Source organism: Gossypium hirsutum, chromosome A09 (genome assembly GCF_007990345.1).
Source record: "Gossypium hirsutum isolate 1008001.06 chromosome A09, Gossypium_hirsutum_v2.1, whole genome shotgun sequence".
NCBI classification, from domain to species: Eukaryota; Viridiplantae; Streptophyta; class Magnoliopsida; order Malvales; family Malvaceae; genus Gossypium; species Gossypium hirsutum.
Genome location: NC_053432.1, coordinates 45,120,202 through 45,143,797, shown reverse-complemented (window position 1 = coordinate 45,143,797; position 23,596 = coordinate 45,120,202). Strand labels below are relative to the sequence as shown.

At 34.0% G+C, this 23,596-nt stretch overlaps 1 non-coding gene across 1 annotated transcript; it reads right to left on the bottom strand.

Moving 5' to 3' along the window:
• Positions 1 to 243: 243 nt before the first annotated feature.
• LOC121207311 (small nucleolar RNA R71) lies at positions 244 to 350 on the bottom strand. The gene has a single exon (XR_005902401.1). It is a non-coding gene; the product is annotated as a small nucleolar RNA R71 (small nucleolar RNA).
• Positions 351 to 23,596: the final 23,246 nt, after the last annotated feature.

Here is a 23,596-nt window from a genome sequence, read left to right as displayed (position 1 = left end):
GGTCAATTTAGTGGGATTCCTACTAAATATCTACATCTTCAGCTTCAGCTATTCATGGAAGTGAGTGACTCATTTAAACTAGTTGAGGTGACTGAGGATGCCTTGAGACTGAGATTATTTCCATACTCCTTAATAGATAGAGCATGAGCGTGGTTGAACTCCCTACTGTCTGGTTCCATAACTACATGGAAAGAGTTGGTTGAACGTTTCTTAATGAAATATTTCCCTCCATCATTAACAGCCAAGATCCAAAATGAAATAACTTTATTTCAGTAACTTGAAAAAGAATCTTTATATGAGGCATGGGAGCGGTTCAAGAAGTTATTACAAAAGTGCCCTTATCACGACATCCCTTGCTACGTTCAAATGGAGACATTCTATATTGGTCTCAATATTCATACTAGAATGATGGTGGATGCTTCGACAAATGGGGCCTTTCTTTCTAAGCCTTATAATGATGCTTACGAGATTATTGAAAGAATTGCCAGCAATAACTATCAGTGGCCAACCAACCGAGTAGCCTCAGAAAGATGAGTAGCAGAAGTACATGAAGCGGACACACTTGCTTCTTTGGCAACCCAGTATCCTCTATGTCTTCTATGCTTAAAAACATAATTGTTAATTGTTTCAATGGTAATCTATCAGGTCAGCAGCCGTATAACACCCCAAACCCGGCCTAGACATTATGGCTGAAGCTGGCGATGTCACATGAGAGTGTTTTTGAAAATGCATTGACCTTCAAATTATTTCAAATTATTAGCTTTTATTTCTAATTTACTTGATTTAAAACATTTCTTTTACCCAGAATCTTTTGAAACCCAAATAATTTTTTAAAACAGTTTCATTTACGAAAATCTTAGTTTATTTTAGGAAAACCATACTTTGTTGTGTTGCAGTTTATAAATCCATAATCAACAGTTCAAAATCCCAAATTAAAACCAAACAGTGCTAAAGTCCATCATACATAAAATACCAACAAGAAATAAGCGATGTAACCGTAAAAACTATAAATAAGCAGTTTGATAGTGGTGGTCACTGTTGAGCCCTCCATTGCACCAATCCGTCAAGTGTGGGGATTACTTACACAGATTAAATAGAAAAGGGTGAGTTTGTGCAAACTTAGTGTGTAATCCCCACAGAAAAATATGCACAGTAGCAAAAGTCAGCCATATATCCAAATAACGGATAATTCGGCTTGAGCCCTTTACGGAATCGGTGTGGACCATAGCCCATTCAGATACAAAATCAGATACAAACTAGCCCTAGCCCATCTTAGATATAACATGCATAACAGAGTGGAATAACAGAATCATGCCCACTAGCCCTGCACACCAACTCCGTCCAACCCAACACATCATGTGGGGGATAAAATCGACCCACCTATCCCAACACACCGTGTTGTACCGAAATGCGGCACATAATCAGATAATTGTAGCTGAGCTGCCAAATAATAGGCTTAAGAGCCTTTCAGAATACTTCCTCCATCATAAGATAAACCCCACACCGATGTAGTGCATCATGCAAATATGGCATGCTATAATGCAATTTAACAGATCATACAATCAGTCAGATACACATGCTAAGAGTAACATGCTTAATACATACATCACATAATCAGATCACAAAATTAGTGGTCTAAGTAATGCTTATTGACCCTATGGTAGGTCACATTCGACTTGGGCGACCTGTGCAACCTTAAAGATTATTTCAGAAAAATGGGCTCACACGCCTATGTGGCCTGCCCGTATGGGCCTACACGACCCAAATTGGCCTTGGCCTTGTCGATCACACGACCTGGCCCAAAAATCCCACATGCCCTTATAGTTCACCCGTATGGGCTCACACACTCGTGTAGCTCAGACGGCCCAAATGGTCTAGCCCGGGTCTTGCACACGGCCTCGCCAGCTATCACACGGCTGTGTCATGCACCCGTGTCACGCGCGCATGGCCTAGTTCATCATTCACACGACCATGTACTGCCACACAGCCTACCACACGGGTGACCACATGCCCGTGTGGCGTCGACAAAATCATTTTTTGGCTTCTGTCGATTCTCGTTTTCTGTATTTTCAGGTACACATTTGATATCCATTTGAAGCTAACGTAACCTCGAGCACTCCAAAACCTAAAATTAACCATATTTCACTCAATCAGACACTCAATCAATCAAATTACACTATACCTCAAAACGGGTTAGACAGCTTTCGAGTGAAAAATCCCTTACCTTGCGAACCACGAATGTCTCCTATCATGATCTGGCTCTAGAACCACCTATCACACCAGATTATTGGCTGTCAAAACAGTTAAACATAGATTCCTCATTAATGTTTTAAAAACCGAGATACCAAAAAACCAAAATTGCTTACCTAAGGTCGTGAAAAAATGTGGATTGTAAAAAGATGGTATGGAGAAGAAATCGTGAAGAAAGAAAGGTGAGGAAGCACAAAATTTCAGTAGAAAGTAAGGAGAAAAGGGGTTGACAAAATTGGGAAAACAACCGAAATTTCAAAAAAAAGAAAAAAAATGAAAAGATCACAATGGGATTTTGATAGCTCTCCAGATCCCTCTATTTACTCCTCCAATCCCTCAAAACACTCCACTACCCCTCACTTCTCCAAAATCTTCCAACACCCTAACCATCATCAAAATTTTGACTCCACTCAAACACTTCCAACCCACTAAGGTAAAAATATAAACCCTTGCTTACACCTTGATTCGAGCACAGGACCTCCAGCTTAAATTCACTCCATTTAACCACCAGTCCAATAGGCCCATTCTGTTAGAATTTTACACACAATCAAATATAAGCCCATTGAACAAGAGTAAGGCTTTGTTCATTAAAAAGCAAAATTTTCCTAAACTAAAGCTTGAACTTGGGACCTTTCACAGACACCCAGAACAGTTAACCACTGAAGCAGATACACACTTGTGTCATTGAATTATAGAAATATATTTAAAAACTTGGGGCGTTACAAGCTAAACCAGTTCGATAATATTTCTTGTGAATACTGTGGAGATGGCCATTTCTTTGAAAATTGCCCATCGAATCAAGAGTTAAATTATTACGTGGGAAATCAAAATTGGAATGGTCTGCAATCAAATTTTTACAACTTTTCATGGCAGAATCATCCAATTTCTGCATGGAGTAATCAATGGGCAGACCATAGCGACTTTATGTCATTTCAACCAAATTATCCATTGAAATATTCTCAACAAGTGGAACAACCCCCACCAACTGAATCTTCAAGTGATTTTGAAAATCTGATGAAGGCATACATAGTGAAGAATGATACCACTTTAAGAAATTTGGAGAATCAAATGGGTTAGCTAACCAATGAACTTCGAAATAAACCCCAAGGTATTTGGCCAAGCGACATAGAAAATCCAAAAATTTTGGGCAAAGAACATTGCAAAGTAGTCTCTTTACCAAGTGGAAAGACTTTGGAGCCCAAGGTGGTTGAGGTTTAAGATGAGCCTCTTGTAGCTCAAGACAAAGAGGAAGTTCAACCAAGTGTTGAAACTCCTGTATCACAGAAGTCAGATTTAGTGATCCTTGATGATGTAAACTCTAAACCAGTTACTTCTGATTATCTAATACCCTAGTCAGATGCAGAAAGATTTCCACAGAAAAGTTTTTCCGGTTAAAGCTAAGTTCCACCATTGCCATATCCTCAATTCTAGAAGCAGCAATGAGATACTCAGTTGAAAGAAATTTTTGATGACAATGTGACTTTTAATGACTTCAGTATTTCTAAATCCCCAGATGTAGTTGAAGAATGTTCTATTATTTCCAAGATGGAATCACTGGCTTCTACAGAGCTGGAGCTCAATTCTGTAGATGATTCATTAGAATGTATTCTGCTAGCGAATTCGCCAAGTGATGATGAAGACGAGTAATGTTTGGATTTGTGGAAGCTAAAACGAAGGGATTCACTCAGTAAGTTCCACTGGAATCATTAGAGTTATTATCTCGGGAGTACACACAACCAAAAGTGTTGATTGAAGAGCTAGTCGAATTGGAACTGAAAACTTTGCCTCTTCATTTGAAATATGATTGTTTGGGTTTATCTCTATTTTTACCTATCATGATTTCAGTTGATTTTAGCAAGAATGAAGAAGAAGAGTCATTTGTTGTTTTGGAAAAGCACAAGAAGGGTGTCAGATGGATTATTACAGATATTCGAGTCACACGTTGGAAGATTTGTAGGAATTACAGGAAGTTAAACAAGACTACTAGGAAAGGTCATTCCAGGTTTTCTTTCCCTAGTAAGATGTTGGACAAATTTGATGGAAAAAAATATGATTTCTTCTTAGATGGTTATGGTTAGTATCACAAATGGCCATTTGACACCACTATGGTCAATGATGATCCTGAATAAAATGGAGGGAGTTCTTTTCAGTTTTTCTATCGTTATTTTATTTTTTAGTTTTGTTTTTTCCATTTGAATAAAATGGTAGATTTAGATAAAATTTTCTTTGGTTCATTACATTAATTATAACTCTGTCTAGGAGATTGGGACTTAAGCGGGACCATTCGTGATCCCTCCAGTCTTTCCTGAGAGTTTAATTTAATGTAATTTTTTTTAAAAATATTTTTGTAAGTAGCCCAAAGAATTTAAGCATTTGTTTTGTTAAATAAAGGGTCAACTTTTAACCCAAGCACTAATTTCTTTGAGTTTTTTTAGTTTATTTTCAGTATAGGAGCTTAAGATCCAAAAAGGAAGCTGCCATTGGGCTTAAGACACTACTAAGAAGAGAGATATTCAATCCTTTTCCGCACAAACCTATAGCTTTTACCTTGCTCCACCACCACTCCCAAATAGCCCAAAAGTGCATCTCACTTAACCCCTTAATATTGCAGCCCTTAACCCCCTAAATCACCACCCCAAACACCTTCATTCAAAGTCACCAACTACAGCACCTAAACTATCCTTAAAACTGCCACCATCTTCAACTCTAAACCTTACCCTCAACTACTCACCCACCTGCCCAAAACTAAAACCACCCTTAACAGATTTCTTAATTTCGACACTAAGAGTCCCTTTATCTAGCACCATTCCACGAAGTGAACAGTTTGGTATAATGGCTATGCTGCAACATATGTAGTTGCAGCAACAAGATTACTAGAGATACTAAAAAATACGGGATGACTCAATCAGATATGCATTTAAAATATATATTTCATAACCCGTTTATTTTTGTGCATGAATTTCTGGACTTCATACTCGAACCATGGACTCCAATGTCGAGGAAGGAAAAAAGATGAGTCAAATTCTGAGGGATCTGCAAATAAATAAAAATAGGGGATCTTTCCTTTATGTCATTTTCTTTCCCAATTTCTTTAATGTTTTAGGATTAGGTTCTATTAGGATTTTTATTTTTCGCCTAATAAAACAAAAGATGGAAATCATAAATAAAAATGAACAAGTTGTGAAGTATAAAGTATGGCAATAGATATATACATGTCTAGGATTGGATCTAGAGAGAATTTGGTAAGTAGTCAAATTGACTCACCTCCTCTTTTCTAGAATCCTACCTAGTGTATAGTATCTATTCACTTCTAACAATGAGGACATTGTTCATTTTAAGTAGGGGGGCCAAAAAATTGAAATTATTTCCTCTTAAAAGAAAACTATCTTTTAATTATGATTAGGGTATATTTTATTCAAAAATTTTAAATTTTGTTAAGTATGCTAAACTTTAGTATGAATAAAATTCTATTATTTCAATAATTGCTATGTTAGATGAATTATGACATAAATGTACTCTTAATAAAACATGCAAATCATATCTTAAATTTTTTGGTTCCTTAAGAAAGTTAGGCATGCATGAAAGTTTAAGTCTCTAGAATTGACTTAGTAGTTTCTTGAGGCGAAATCCTAGGAAGCATGGAATGTTGAAAATGATTTAGGCAACTTTTGTTTGGACCGTTCGAGCTTTTCAAGCCAACCTTGATGAAATTTTATCCTTTGAAACCCAACTTTGAGACTATATGACCTAATTTTATTTGAATCCTTACAATATTTAGCCATCACTTTTCTTTTAATTATCTTGAAATTGTCTCAAACACTAGACTCAATACTATTCAGAACATTCTTTGAAAATAAGTTTGGGGAGTTGAAAATAAGTATCAAATGCTTAAAAAATGTAGAACATACATCAAAATGCTCATGAAAAGAAAAGAAAAGAAAAGAAAAAGAACAAAAAAAGAGCATATATACTTGAAAGAAAATAGATGTACAAAAGAGCATGTGAAAGCAAATTCAGTTGGTGTATTGAAGGTAATTATTCTGAACGTTCAATTGAAGTTGAATCTAGGGTTTTTAGCCTAAGTTTATCTATCTTTTACCTACCCCTAGCCTAGCCATGTTACAACCTTTTTAAAGACCTATTGATTCAATTTTCTATGCTACCTACATTAGTGGAGAGAAATTACTATATTCAACATATGAAGGAATAAGTTAATTGCTATATTCAACATATGAAGGCATAAGTTAAACTTAATGGTTGTAGCTTAATCTTGAACAAGGGAATGAAATCAAAATGGTAGGGATTTAACATGTCTTGATTAGGAAGAATTTAGTTTATTTTGGCTATCATAATAATGATTGAGATTAATTTGAATGATATGTATACAAAAAGCATAAATATCAAATTTATTGTTTTTGAGCATAAGTATACCAAATTCATAATTTTGGGAAGAATGTTGTTCTGAAGGAATTTTTCAAAGGTGTTTCTGAGAAATTCTTTTCAATTTGTGTATTACTTGGGATGAGCAATGAATTAAGTTTGGGGGTGTGGAAACACGAAAATATACACACTTTTTCATGCCCTTTGTAATTCAAATTCATGTAGTTTCAGTAAAATTATTGTCGAAAAATATATAATTATTTTGGACTTAAATTATTAACATAATGAATTTTAAATAATTTTATAATAAATTTTGATTAATTTTGATCATTTTCGATAGATTTGAACAAAGGGCGAAAATTGGCTCGGTAAACACTGCTAGAAGCGCAAAATCAAGAAGTGACTTTTGAAGCATCGAGACAAATGAATTTTTTAGCTAAAGACGGTCCAAATTATGTGTATTAATTCATAATATAATTAATTTTAATTTTAATTGAATTTAATTTGGGTTAAATAAATTGTTATTAATTAAATTATGAAAAATGGCCCAATTGAACTGAACTGAGAGAACCAAACCGAACAATCTTGTAACATCCTGAATTGGGGTTTAGTTGGAACAGTAGTTTCAAGACCACAAATCTGAAGTAGAAATAATTATTTTATGATTATTATGAAGTCTATGACATGATTTCATGCTTATGTGAAAATTTCATGAAGAAATTTCATAGATAAAGTGTCCAATTTGACATTAGGACTAGATTGAAAAAGTTGAAAAATATGAGTTCTGGAAGCTTTAAGCATGAAATTTCCATAGATTGTTAAATTAGAGGTCCTAAATTAGCAATTTTCCCAATTTCTATTTTTATGGACAAAAATGGGCATGAATAGGAAAATTTTGAAAGAAAGGCCTTAAGGGCATTTTGTCATTTTGTTAATAAAAGAATAAAAAGGGAAAAATAAGTCAAAATTGAGTTCATCTTCTTCATATGTGTGCTAAAAATTTGAAGAGCCATAGCCAGGGTTTTTCTTCAACTTTCAAGCTCGATTATAAGTACTCCCTAGCCCCGTTTTTAATGTTCTTTATGTTTTTGAGATCTTTGAAGCATGAACTAGCTATTTCTACCATTATTTTGAGCTAGGGTTCATGTTCAAAAACTCATGTGTACCTTGCATGTATTTTGGCGTTTAATTGAGGAATATGAAAGTTTGATGCATGATAAACATCTTTTACTAAGTAGTTTTTCATGAAAACACCTAAAAATGACCTTTTTGTAAAAGTTGTAAAATAGGTGGTTAAAAATTTGATTTAAAACAAAATGTGGGCTGATATAACTATGATATAAGTTCATTTAGGCTTGGGTAGCAAAAGAAGTGAATACATTTCATTTTACGAGCCTAGGGGCTAATTTGTAATTATGTGAAAATTTTAGGGAAAAATTTTAAGTTTTCCGAAGTATGATTTATGTACCATTTTGAACAATGTGATAATTAAATAAGCGAAATTTGCTATTATAGATCAAGAAAAAGGAGTCCGGACCTAAACCGAGGAAAGAACAAGGTTGTGGACTAAATCGAATAGTAGCCATATTTTGAGTACCAAGGTAAGTTTGTATGTAAATAATGCAACATTCTATTATTATGCTTTTAATGCTTTAATATTGCTTGAATTATGTAATTGTCTTTATGGATTTAATTAATGATGACTCAATGACGATTCGACAAAGTTTGATATCTCGAAACCCCGGTTGAACCTTAGGAGTAGTTAGGATGCAAATGTCATGACATTAGGGTTATGTACGATCCCATGTAAAACCATGTCTGGGACATGGCTTTGGCATCGATATGTAATTTCGTGTAAGACCATAGCTGGGCTATTAGCATCAATATGTGATCCCATGTAAGACCATGTCTGGGACATGGCATTGGCATCGATCTACGATCCCATGTAAGACCATGTCTGGGACATGGCATTTGCATCTATATTTGGTCCCATGTAAGACCATATCCGGGATATGGCATTGGCATCCTACCATGTGTATGAGAGTTCTCGAGTATCCTTTAGTATTTGAAGTGGTACAATGGGTAATCCAACGATTATGTCAAAGAGATGACAAGGTATTGATCATGTTGAAAGAATAAAAGTACGTACGCAAAGCTCATAAAAATTGAGATTTTGAATCGATGAGACCTCGGAAGAAGTGAATGAATGAATTATGATCATGAGTTTTATTGTACATTATGTAAATGGCATGACTTAAAATGTACATATGATACTTGATGACATTGTGATAAATATTATTGTGTTATGTTTATAATATTGCATGGAAAATGTTGTTATTTATTTATATGCAAACTTACTAAGCTTTATGCTTACTCCCCTTTCCTTTCCATTTTCTTATAGTATCGCCAAGCTAGCTCGGGGATTGAAGGAAATCGGAGCTTGATTCACACTATCAAACTAATCTTTTGGGTACAGTGAATTTAAGTATTTTGAGTATGACATGTATAGGGACTTGGTCTTTTTGTTATATGTCATATTGGTTTAGCCAAATGTGTTGGCTTATAATGATTTGATGATTCATTTTGTATATGGCCATGAGATATGGCTCATATTAATTATGAGGATGTAATCCTATTCATATATGCATATATGTGCTATGATCACTCTTGATGTGGTTAAATTCATTTAGCATGGATAAATTGTGGATGTGACCATAGATGTTTGATGATGGAGTTGTGAGTAAATGGCATAATAACAACTAAGGCATGAATGTGTAAAATGGAAGTAAATTGATGTTATATATATATATATTGCATGTGACTTGGTAACCTTAGCCTAAATAAAATATAAAGCCTTAAGCTAGTATAAATTGATAAGAAGTTGATACGCATGAGTCATGTTTATGAATGTGTAAGTGCTCATTTATGCCATGTAAGATGTCATTGAGATGTGTAAGTGTGCATGTGTTATTGAGGGTGAAAAAAGGCTTGGAAAATAGCCTCAAATTTGTCTACACACGGTCCGCCCATGGGCATGTGATCTGGCAGTGCGTCCCCTACACCCTAATTAGGTAAAACAGAAAGCCAGTAGTAAACACACGGGCAGAGACATGGCCGTGTATCTCAGCCATGTGAAGGATACGGCCTCAAGACATGGGTGTGTGACTTGGTCGTGTGACCCTAATTGTGTTGATGACATCATAAACATAGAGTTACACGGGCTGAGGACACGGACATGTCGCAAGCCACACAGGCGTGTGTGACCACACTGCCTACCCACACTGGCATGTGACCCTATTTCATGAAAATTTCCTAAGTTTGCCAAAGTATTTCTAAAGTTTTCATTTTAGCCCCGAATTACCCCGATGTATGTTTTGGGCCTCGTAGGCCCATATAAAGGACAATTTGCATATGCATGAATGAATTTGATTTGAACAAAATTTTATGGCTTGGTTTTGTATATTTACTCGTGTTTAAGTTCAGTAATGCCTCGTATCCTGTCTCGACGTCAGACACAGGTCAGGGGTGTCACAAAGCTTTGGGCAGCCCAAAACCGTCTAGCATGCTGACCCAATCAGCTTGCTTGGCTGATTAATTGGCTTGCAAAAAGGCCCTTGAAGACTTCGTCAAACTGTAAACAAACCCCTCCACTATTCGTGCCTTTCTAAATTTATCCCAGCTTTAATATAGCAAGTTCAAAAACTTCAAACTTGCCACATGTGTGGCTGACCATGGGAAGGCTCTTTGGCTATTGATCTTGGCTATTTTTAGCAGCCCTCTCACCCTATAAAAACCCTCATTGGCTGCTCATTTCAACACTCCTCAACTTTCTTATCTCATCTCTTCTCTCTTTATTTTTCCATCTACTTTCCTTTATCCTCTTGCCAATTTCACCTCTTGAAAAAGAGTCATTCATCTATCATTTGGAGTAGCATTCAAGTGTTCATAGAAGCCTTGGTTCAATAAGAACAAGTGAAGAAGGAAGAGTGGAGCAACTTAGCCAAGCCACGGAGAAACATCGAATTTGCTTCTTGTTCCCTATCTTTTTACATTTTGTTGTTGTTATGATGAACATGTCTATGATTATTTATGTTGATATGATTTATTTAATTAATATGGCTTAAATTTAATTCGTGTTAGGTTGATTGTATTTCGTCTTCTTAATTTATTAAAATTGTGTTTGTGTTGTTATAGGCCTCAGTAAGATGTTTGATTAAGTAGAACCATAACTAAGTTATTCTTGCATTACAATTGTAAGGTAAATAATGAATTAATTACTTAAACGGATTGAAATTGTAATTAATTGACATGATACTTAATCAGTGCATGTTTAGTCATCTAAGGTAGCTAAGGGTTAAATTAGCAATGGTATCGAGCAATACAATTGCCTTGCATAACTTGCAAGATTATTGTGATTAAACTGTTTCAAGGTAGAAATACATTGTTACATCACGTAATCTTTTATGTGCTTATGTGATTAAATTAATTGTTTGAATTGGCATAGAGATATGAACAAGAGATTATTTTAATTTCATAAGTATGTATGTGCATTAACACATTTGCCTATTAAATTTTGTTTAATCGGTTGAATTGACATAGAGATATAGTTAAGAGATGAATGGATTTTTGTAGGTGAGTATGTTCATAAGTTAGTAATTTACCGAGTTGCCGTAAATTTATTCGTAACAACATAAACATGAGTTTAGTAATTCTAAGTGACAAAATGTATTTAATCTAACACAAGTATGTCATCTTGATTAAAATTACCTTTTGAAATCGTGCATTAGAACTTTATTTTATTTTATTTTATTTATTTTGTTTTATAGTTTTTAATCACTTTTCAAAACAAAATATTTTCTCTACCAAATTGTTTTAAATTGTATTCATAAATAATTCTTTTCACTATCCCTGTGGGTATGATAACTCGACATTTACTTGTCACTTTATTACTTGTTGCGATTGTGTACACTTGTACATTTCTGTCGTTCCAATTACTCAGTGAGATTGTCCCACGATGACTCATTTATGGTGCATAATGCAATAAGTGTTGAATTGATGGATAAACCATAAGATCTTCTAGTTAAGTAACTCTCCACGGAGCTCTACTTAAATTAAAATGATGACCAAATGTTACACGATTGTTAGTATATGTGAACGCCTAAGGAATTAGGTTCATGTACCAGTTGGATAAAAATTCATGTTCTTACTAGTTGATCATGATCACCCCACGGTGGCTTGCTTTAATGGGTGTGGAAATTATCGTTGCAAAGATTTACAAATGTTTTCGAGGTTTAATGTAAGACGCATGCATCATCTTATTTGCGTATCGTAATGTTGCAAAACATTTTCAAACATTTTCTTCATATAAAGATATTAATATATAAATGTTTTTTTTTCAGTTCAAAAATGGCACCAACTCCCTTATTGAACATACTCACTGAAAACACACTGAAAGGAAATAACTATAATGAATGAAAAGGAACTTGATAATTTTCTTGAGCTTTGAGAAACTTAAAATAGTTATTGATTCTAAGTGCTTTCCAGCCACTCATGTTAAGGGTAGAAAATGCTGATAAGAGTCTGAGGAGATAGATTGTTGCTATATGCTGGCAAGTGAGACAATACTTTAAGCAACTGGAGAGCTGCAAGACTATAAAAGCGGTTCTAGATAAGACAGAAGACATGTTCAGAGGCAAAAGAAAAATAGAAGCAAATGTTGCTCATTAGTTACATTAATATAATTTGTATACTTGTCCTCACATGTTTTTTCTCTTTTTTTTGTACGTAAAGTAAAATACAAGCAAATGTTGCTCTTTGGTAGTTAATTGTTTAAACTGATACTAAACAGTATTATGTGGTCGAATCATAGTACAGAAAGACAAGTTGTATGATTAGAAGAAGCTAAACATGTCTTTAGTCTAATCGGAATTGCGCAAACTGATTGAAAAATCGCAGCGGATGACTTCTAAAAGACAGAGACATAGATATGACTAACTGGACTGGCAGTACATCGGATAAGACCCAAGCAGAATAGATTCTGAATCCGTTTATTGGTTTGTTCAGTTATGACATTGATAGTGTGACACACCTATGTCCTTAGTAGATGGTGGACTATATATGCATGACTCGGACACTTTGATGTAAATAAAAGTCTGAATTCAAATAGATAAGGAACTGAAAGCTGGTGCGTTGGGTGTATGACTTTTATATTATGTAATGTTATTCACAATAGTGGAATTCATAGCTCAAAACATGGGTAAATGGTATCCTCACAATGGCATTACACGGTTGATGATAAGTAAACGTGGCCACGGGTTGTCCATATTTGTGATGGATGACTTGATTACTATTTGATAGTGATTGACTTTTCATGAAGAAAGTTGTAATCGTTACAATAAGATAAAATAGGATCATATTGAGAGAGAGGATATTATCCCAAAGAGATCAATGATATCCTATAAGGGTAACACACTTATGATAAGGTAATTGGACGAGTACTGAGTAGTTGCTTTCGTAATGGTATGTCGTTGGGGAGAGCTTAGTCACGAAACTATAGTGGAATGACTTCGTGACTAAATGAGTTTATAATTAATAGGCGAAAAGTAGAAACTTAATTATAAATCATTTGAGCCTCAACTACATATATCCAATAGATCCTTCTGCTAGCTCGTTAAAATCATAAATGAATAGAAAAAGAGAAATGGGAAACATTCATAAATTATTATTGGTTTTTTTGAAATAGAGAAATTGAACTATTTGGAAATGAATGCAGGTTTTTAAAAATGGAAATGAAAATGAAAATAAAAATTTGCAATCGTATATAAGATTACATAAAAATGATTGAATAATTAGTTTATGTTTTTGAACTATTTTGAAGCCTGAAAATAAAAATAAATCATTCGATCATAATGAACATGTTGAGTTGTGACATATTTTGTTGAAATTTTACCAGGGGTAAAATCATCAAAACTTTGCTTGAGTAAAATTGGGATGAGAAAACTATTTAATATGTAAATATTAAATTTTATTTAAGGAAGTAGAAACACTAAATCGGGTTGGATCACATTATAGAGTATTTGGTCAAAAACGCCCAGGAAATAGTTATAATTGGACCATATGTGAAAAAGACCCAAAACCCCTAATATAACATGAATGGGGCGACAACACTACTAAAAATACAAGGGTGAGTCGTTCACCCATCTCCTACTCAAAGTAGGAGGTTTTTCTACTTAAAATAAACCTCTACAGCTCTAAAAGAGTTCTACATTCTCTTATTATAAATAGATGACATCGGTTGAGCTATTAACACAATTTTTGAGAGATTTCTATTCTACCAAAAAATAGAGAGAGTTTATTCTCAACTTATAAACATATTTTCAGAATAACTATTTTATCTATTTCTATTAAAGAAGAGAGAATTTTTATTTTCACCCCAAAAGGAAATTTTTTTCTAGTTTTGTGTTTTGATTCAATTAGTTCAAGCTCACACTTGAAGCAGTTTGTGGTACGAGAATAGAAGAGAAGATCGTTTGGTTGAAAGTCGAAAAACATGAAGGATATGCTTATCAAAAAATACATGTACAAAATTCAATTAAGGTTTATTGCTATAAATATCACAAACCGGGCCAGTTTTCAAAATTTTAATGTTCCACTCTGCAAGAAAATCATTTTCAAATTAGATTTTTCCAACACAGTTTACATGGCAACATCGAGCCACTGATGAGTTGGGACTTATTCTCTTAGGAAACAAGGATGAGCCTAAGAATTATTTTTATACCTTTTGTAAACTAAAGCCTCGTCCGTGGTCCTCTAAACCTTCAGAGGATCCAGAAAGTGGTGCAAACCCACTTATGATAACTTTTGGTGATTATAATAGACTTGTTGGTGATGAAGGAATAGTTAGCGTTGTTAAAGAGAATTCAAAAGAATCCATAAGTTTATCCTAAGAGATTGAAAAATACATGGACATATAATCCTTTGTGTAGAATGTGTGAGGTTGTATCTCTAATACTTCCATTAGGGAAGAGAGTGCAAGTAGTTGAAAGAAAAAGAAGACAGCTGTTGGAGTTGTGAACATTATCTTAAGTAGTGAAGATGAGGGCAGTCTATTAAGGGAACTTCACCGATAGAAAGGAAAAGATTGCAATGTAACATCTGGTGATATGTGACCACTCTTGTTGCTCCTTCTGTGGTTCATTCCCCTGCTATATCTCCAATCTAAGCAAGACCACCAGTTGATGAAAAATTTGGGGTGATTGTTGATTATGGCTCTCCTGGGGTTCCATGAATTTTACTTATTCTAGTGCTAAGATGCAAACATTATTTCTATGGTGTGAGCATCTTAGCATGCAATAGTTTCCTTACAGTCCTAGTGAGGTGAGCAAACAGTGGAAAGTTTTCATACTTGAAGAAGAAAAAGAGCATATGTAAAACCTCCGACCCGGCCTAGGAGTTTCAGCTAAGTTGAAGTCGTTAGATTCGGTCACCGAAGTGATCTTATAAAGCCATTCTTGTACTTGCGTTGATTTCTAAGGAAATCATTTTTTAGTATTTAGAAAAAAAACATTCATTCATTAATCCGACTTGACTTATTAATTTATTTACAGTTTAATTAATATGAAGTTTTAAGAAAACAACTTAGGTTTTTAAGAAAAAACTTATCAAAAACTCTAAGTATTTTGTAAATCAGCGAAAAACATGTTAGTTTCCTAAACCATATAACATGCATTTATCAAAGTTTTAATTAAGTATCATGTTTAGCATAAATAAACTAAATAATCTCAAACCTAAGATGTGAAAGTAGGAAATAGTTAATAATTACAATCTAAAAAGAATAAAATGATTATAAAAACTGTAATGGAAACTTTTAAATAAAAGTAAAATAAGTTGCTAAATTGAGGTCCATCTGGTGCCATTTCGAGTCTTAGCTTTCAGTATTACCTAAGAGGTAAGGAAAAAAGGGGATTGAGATTATGATAGCTTAGTGTGAGTCTAATTTTTAAACCATTATAAATAATGTACAAACAGTAACTCATTCAATGTACAATGTAATAGCAATTTAAGCATAATATGAGGAACATTTAGTAAATCAATGTATATGCATATTATACTCATGATGCAATGTAATTATAGTTTTAATTTCCCACTTATCCATCCTATTCACCCTCGAGAATTGCTTGATACTCCAAAACACTTATCAATAATTAGCCATCTCAAATTTCCCAGTGAAGATGGTTGTTCACTTGTCATTTGTGACGAGGACTTTTGCTACAATAACTTACCATCCCGGTTGCCCGATTTTTATGGCTTTTTAAACTATCACCTCTATTTATCCAGTTTTTTGGTGACATTGTCGCTTACTTCATGCAGTACTAAATTCTGGTGTGGACTTAATATGTCACTATCTCGTACAAACTTCTCCGTCCTCTATACCCAATTTTATGTTATTATACACATTTATTTAGCATATTATGCTATTTGTCATCAATTGATGCTACATTCAATGTTTCATTCTATCATTTAGTGGCATGTGTTTAGGCATTCATTCACATCAATTTCACATAAATAAATAATTTAAGCAAGCTAAAATAATTTCACATATATAGTATCTTCATGCAATTTAACATGCTTAGTTTGGCTAACACATACATAAGTAGAGTTCGCACGTACAAGGGTCGTACATATAGGCTCCCACACTTAGGGGTTTGTACATATGGGTTCACACATCTAGGGTCACATACTAATATATACAGAGTTCACTTGCATTAACATATAAGGTTTGCATGTTGCAACATAGGATTCATATGTAATAACAATTTAGGGTTCGCATGTCAGAACCTAGGGTTCGTGTATAATAACATAGGGGGTTCGCATGATTAAATAAATAAGGTTTACATAATGAATCTTACGTGATTTTGCATATGGATTCACAATAGGTGTTCGAATGTAAGGGTTTCACATACTAAAGGGTTTCACATGCAAGGGTTCACAGATAGGTTTGTGTTCATGGGGGTTTACATTCAAGGGGTTCACCTATTTGGGGGGTTCGCACATGCTAGGGGGTTCACACATGAATGGAGTTCGCCTATAGACTTCTTAACTTCTTAATCCTTCAATTAATTATACACAATGATTTATGTTTAGATCCCAAACCTAATTTGAAGACACAAAAAAAACTTAATTTGGATGACGATCATTGATCTATTGGGAAGGGAGGGACAATTTTGAAAACGTTGAAATATTTTGGTCGAAATTTGATTCGTCAATGGAGGAGAAAATGAAGAACTTTGAGAGTTTTTCTTGAAAAACTCTCTAGATAAAAATTCTAAGGCTTAGAAAGAATTTCTATTTATAAAACCATTTTCCCCTAATTGAAATAGGTTTTAGGAACTTTAAGAGTTGTTTCAAATTAAGGACTAAATTTAAAAAAAATTGGTTTGGGCTTGGTTATTTTGAAAGTTCGACACTAGAATGGGGTAAAAATTAGAAAATAAAATATTTTGGTTAAAAGGTGTATAAGAGGGTTTTGAACTTGGGACCTGAGGATAAGTAAGGCCTTACCATTGAACCAATAGGTTCATTCTTATTAATTTTTTTTAAAATATAATTCTTAAGGCATCTTAAATTATTTTACCCTATGCTTTAAAAAATAAATAAAAATCTAAATTTTATCCCTATTTTTTCTAGACCTATTTTTTGGGCTTGACAAATCTCCCTCATTTAAAAAATTTTGCCCTCGAATTTAACTTACCTTATTCAGATAAGTTTGGTCAAAGCTTGATCTCTTCAATAGGAATGATATGGTGTAACAACCCGTTTTCAGTGATGACAAAAATAGAGGTTTCGAGACCACAATTCTGTAGAGTAAATTATTATTTTATTATTTATTCAAGGTCTACGAGATTATATTAAGGTCATATTAGAATTTCATTAAGAAACTTTAAGGTTTACTCAGTTAATTAAGTAAAAAAGACTAAATTTTGAAATGAGTAAAAGTTGAGTTCTATTAGCTAAAGGGTTCTAATGGCTATGAAGTCTTAAACTAAAGGACTTGAATGGTAAATATACCAATTAAAGAGTTAGTGGATGTTTATGAATAGGTTTTAATGAAATTTCAATGGTTTTAAAATGTTAATTTGGTAAATTAGTAAATAAGCTTAAAATAAAAGAAATTAAAACAAGTATCATCTTTTATTCTTCTTCCCTAACTGATTTTAAGAGAGGAGAAACTCCATTATTGGTAGCTTGGTTCGACTAATCTTAAATTGGTGCATGATATGTATTTTTCAACCCGTTTCTAATGATTTTTATATTTTTGAGTCCGCTTTAGCTTAATCTAGCTATCCCGGGGGTTAATTTGCAAATTTTTAAAGGTTGAGGGACTTATCATGAATGCTTTTGAATGATTTTTTATGTTGATTGATAGGTTATAAATCCTTGTTGAAAAATAAATAAGTTTTGTTAAGTGATTTTTTGATGAATTTTGGAATTAGGGATTAAATTGTTAAAGGTGTAAATCTATAGGTTTTATTGTGAAATGATGGTAAATATTTGGTTTTTCAAGGTCCCTTAAATCTATAGTTAACGTGAATTTAGATTAAAATAGTTAGATTTTAAGTTATAAGCTTAAGGACTAGATTGTGAAAAGTTAAAATGTTAGGAGCAAATTGGTAATTTTGCATAAATATGAAATATGGATTAAATTGAATACTAGAAGTATTTAATTGATTTAAATTATCTATTTAGATCAAGATATGTAACAGCCCATTTTCAGTTAAATCAGAACAGTGGTTTCGGGACCACAAATCCGAGCTTGAAAGAAAATTTATTTTAATATTTTTACATGGTTTCTATTTAGATAGGAATATCATGTGAAAATTTTGATAAAAAAAATTTATCGATTTAGGGCTTAATTACGGGAAGGACCAAATCGCATAAAATGCAAAAGTTGAATTCTAGTAGCCAGAAGGATCAAATAGCTATGGAATTCAAAACTTGAGGTCTTTATATGGTAACTAGATGATTAATTAAAAGTTAATAGATATTTTTTGTGATTCATCCATGGAAAAATTAGAAAATGCTAAGGACTAAATTGAAAAGTGATAAAATTAAATATGATAATTAAATTAAATAGAAATATCATCTTATTATATATCATCTTCCCCAAAATTTGAATGGAAACCCTAGGAGAGAGAGAAGAAACTAATCAAGCTTAATTGTGTAAGTTTTCTTGTTTCGTTTTCAGTAATTTTTATATTTTTGAGATCGGGATAATCTAATTCATCTATTTGGGGAATTAATTTGAAAAGTTATCAAATATAGAAATTATGCCATGGATGAATATGCTGAAAATTTAAAACTTATGGTGGAAAATGAAAGGTTGTTGATAGATAAACATCTTTTACAAAGTGATTTTTCATGAAAAGATGATTTAGGGACTAATTTGTAAAGTTGTGAAAATTGAAGAAAAATTCTGAAATTTATGGAATACATGTGCTGTACATTGTAAACTGAAATTTTGGTTAGGCTTGGAATAGGGAATAAATTGCATAAATTTCAGTTTCCGAGCCTAGGGATGAAATTGTAATTTATGGAAAGTTTAGGGGAAAAATGGTAATTTTTCCTAGGATGTAAATTGAGTCCAATTGAATATGAAATGTGATAAATTGATGATTAAATTTATTTATATAGATCTGGATAACTAAAATTCAAAGTTAGATTGAGGAAAGGAGAAAGTTTTGGATTAGTAGATCTATATACGCGAACAAGTTCGAGGTAAGTTCGTGTAACTTAATTGAACATGTAAATATGTTGAATTGAATGTTGTATTTGTATAGAATGTGATTTATATTTATGTGAATAAATTGGACACTATAATATAAGAATTGAATACATGCTTGATATTGTTTGAAAAGGGTTAAGTTTCGTTAGATTATTGGATTTCAATGGATATGTGATTTCCCCTATTGAACGAGGTCCTGCATTTTTTGCTGACGAGTAATCCTACTGACCTCATTACAGAAAGGATTTAGCCTAGACTAGTAATCCTGATTTAAACCCTCTTGAGCATATGTTATAGATAGGATTTAGCCCAGACGGGTAATCCTAATTAAGCTCTTATGAGCATATGTTGGAAACAGGATTTAACTTGGACAAGTAATCCTGTTATATGATATGTGGCTCGAGAGTGTGCTTTCTGATTTAGTGCCTTAATGGTTACTCCTGAATATGAATTGATGGGTTATTGAATTGTACACCTTGAGTGTACTATTTGAGTATCCATTGGAATTTTAATGATTCAATAGACAAAATACTTGACATGATTTGAGAATTGTGAGATGAAAGAAATAATGTCTTGAAATAATATAGTATGATGAGCTCATCTATGTTTACTTGATGTATGTGAGAATTTATGACTAACATGTTTGATTGAATGCATGTGTTTAGGCAATTTTGCCAAGTTGATGGAAACATTTATTATATGCCTAATTTTAATAAATGAGATTGGTAAGTTTAATTCTAGTTATACGAACTTACTAAGCATAGTATGCTTACTAGGTTTACTTTTCTATGTTTGATAGAGCTCGGAAGCTCGCGAAGGTTGGTGAACGCTTGGAGCATCATCACACTATCCACAAACTTATTTTGGGTATAAATAGTAAACTTTTTTAGTATAATGGCATGTATAGGTTAACTTGACCATAGATGGCTTGAATATGTTATTTGTAGTTTAAACATTGAAATGGCTAGTAATGATTTGTTTTGGTACTTATAAAGAATTATGTCATGATAAATACATATATATTAAGTATGGATGATCAAGTGATGTTTAATGTTTAGGTTAAACTAAGGTAAGATTATAAACATAATTATATATGTAATGATATATCATATTAGATGTTAGAATTTGCTTGAAATCAATGTTTGAATTGGTTCGTATTTGGATTTAAGTTTTGGTGTAGGATATTGGTAAAATTTTGGGTGAGAATTGAAGCTAGAAATGGCTTTATTTTGTCCACACGAGTAGACACACGGGCGTGTGTCTAGACCATGTGTGACACACAGCCTGGTACATGGGCGTGTGGTTAGGCTGTGTGTCCCTTGTATCTTAAATTTGAGAAAAAGAATACTCAAAATTGAGCACAAGAGCAAGGAAATGGGCGTGTATCTCAGTAGTGTGTTCTACACGGCTTAGAACACGGGCGTGTGTCTTGGCCGTGTGAACCCTGCACTTAATTTCTGAAAATTAAATTGATCACACGGACGTGTGGCTAGCCGTCTGGCATAGGTCAGAGAGTTACACGGGGTCGAACACGGCCTACAGCACGGGTGTGTCTTAAGATCACACGGGCGTGTCCCTAGACCACACGGGCATGTGAGGCCTGCACCTAGGAAAATTTTAAAAATTTTGCGAAAAATTCTTTGAGCTCTCGATTAAGTCCCGACTCGATTTTAATACTTGTTTTGGGCTTCGAGGGTCCATGTAAGGGATGTTATGAATAATTTAGGTAAATGAATAGTAATTTTAAATGTTCTGAAAGCTCTGGTAATGTTCTGTAACCTTGTTCCAGTGATGGATACTAGTTAGGGGTGTTACAAGATAAATCACATTTGAACTTAGATAGAGGAAAAGCTAAAGCTTCAGATTAGTTCGATCCAATTTTTATGCCCCTAACTATTGAGGTAAGATTGTATGAATAGTTGTTTCAAAAAAAAAGGATTGTATGAATAGTAATTGTTTTAATATTATCTAAATTGAATGTTTACTATGTTATTTTTAATGTAAATGGATCGATATATAAACGTCTCAAGTCATTAGGATACAAATGACATGTCATTAGGGATGTAACACCCCAAACCTGGCCCAGACGTTATGGCCGGATCCGATATGCCACATCGAAGCGTTCAAAACATTTCATGTTGTTGTTCTAGAAAAACTTACTTAGTGTTTTAAAAGATAATTTCATTACAGGTTAAAGTGAATGGAAGCTGTGCACCAAGTAGGAAACCGGGAAAGAGGAGGTGAATCCATCAGACTGCTTAAGTACCAAGCTCCCCTCAGATCCAATCCTAGACATGCACACTGCCATTGCCACACTTTAACGTCATGTATGTTTCCAGGAAACCATTTTGATTAAGTCCTTTTTAGGAAAGAGTGAATAATTTTGGAAAATATTTTCATTGCGGAAGCTTTGCTTGTTGTCGTGTTATTTTGAAATCAATTACTATTTTTAGAAAACACGCCCTAAAGCTATCCAATTCCAACAGTTAAATATAAGTACTACCTATCTTAACAAAACATATTAAAACCATAAAAAAAATAATTAAGCGGTCTTATTACACTTTTAAAAAAACCCCAAAACCTTAAACGTAAATAAAAGGATGTCCAGTTCACCAGAAGAAAATCAACTTGCAGAACGTGTGGCCACTCCGAATCCCTCACAGCTCCAAGCCCACTATGGTTGGGGATTACCTGCGTGGATGAAAATAAAGGGGTGAGTTTGGGGAAACTTAGTGTGTAAATTAACCCAACCATAGCCCATATCGGTTCAAACCACAGAGAATAGAATGAGTTGGCCTTAGCCCAGAACAGAATTCAGAATGAAGCCCATAGGCCCATAACAGAACAGAACAGATATTACATGTTTATGCAAAACCCAACCCATATCCAACCACATGCACCCCCATACCAACCTTTCACCATGTGGGGAGACTACTCGACCCACCCAACCGCTACACACCACATAAATATGCAGCATGGCTGCCAGGACAGATAATATGACAGAGTCACCAGATACAGATAATCGTGGCAGAGCCACCAGAGCAGATATATGTGGCAGAGCCACCAAATCAGATAATTGTGGCATAGCCACCAGGACGCTTCCTCCATAATATAACCCATGTCCCCATGCAGCAGATATACAATCATGGCATACATCATACAGAATTAAATCATCATTCTTTTCAGTCAAAAGTAACCCTAGGGGTATAATGGTAATTTTGCACCTAGGGGTATATCAATAATTTCCATACATAGGGGTATTCAAGTAATTTCACTATTCTTAAGGTTTTCATGCATAACATAGCCATTTACGTACGACCAGAAACACTTACCTCATTTTCTTACCGAATTGGGCCAGTTGGCCCACTATCCCGATTTTGGCCCATTAAGCCTAAGAACATCGAAATGCACAGAATCGTGAACTCTACAGTCTTATCCCTTTAATCTACCATATACATCAAACTATTAGTCTCACAAGCATTTGCACACTCGCATGTTCTCAAAATACTGGCTTTTTGGTATTTCGGCATTTCGGCTTTTGCTGATCTAGTCTATAAGAGGGTGCCAGTTACACACCTGTTTGCGATGATATGCTGACAAGATCTACACACAAACTACTTACAATTGGATTACAACACGTTAATCTAACTATCGAAAATGAACTACGTATTAACCCCTTACCACATTCGGCCAAAAGTACCTTAGGCACTAGCGATCCTACCTTTGCCGAAGTTAGTGATTATGTCTAGATCCAGTCGTTTCACTTGTCCAAGCCTTCGATCAGCAGCCTTTAGATCCCACTATTATCAAAATAAAATAGTTATAACAACCCTTAGAGCTACAAGCCCAAATCGATAGCCTTCCTAACCTTTAGGGGTTTCGGCTTTTCTAAAACCCGAAATAAAGATTAAGTTCAAAAACTTACCACCAGTTCCTTCAGTCAATGATTCCAATTAACTCCTACTCGATTCTGATGCAGATCTAACTCCTCAAATGATAACAAAAGTCGAGCCTTTAGTGATCTTAAAATTCGTCTATGACCCTATGGCTATGCGTTTTCGGCTTTTTGTAACAGTGAAGAAAAGATGAGGGTTTTATAGTGTCTTTGTCAACAGAAACTTGGGGTTCAGAGGACTAGAGAATTGGTCAAGAAGATGAGGGAAAACAAGAGGGTTTTGACTAGAA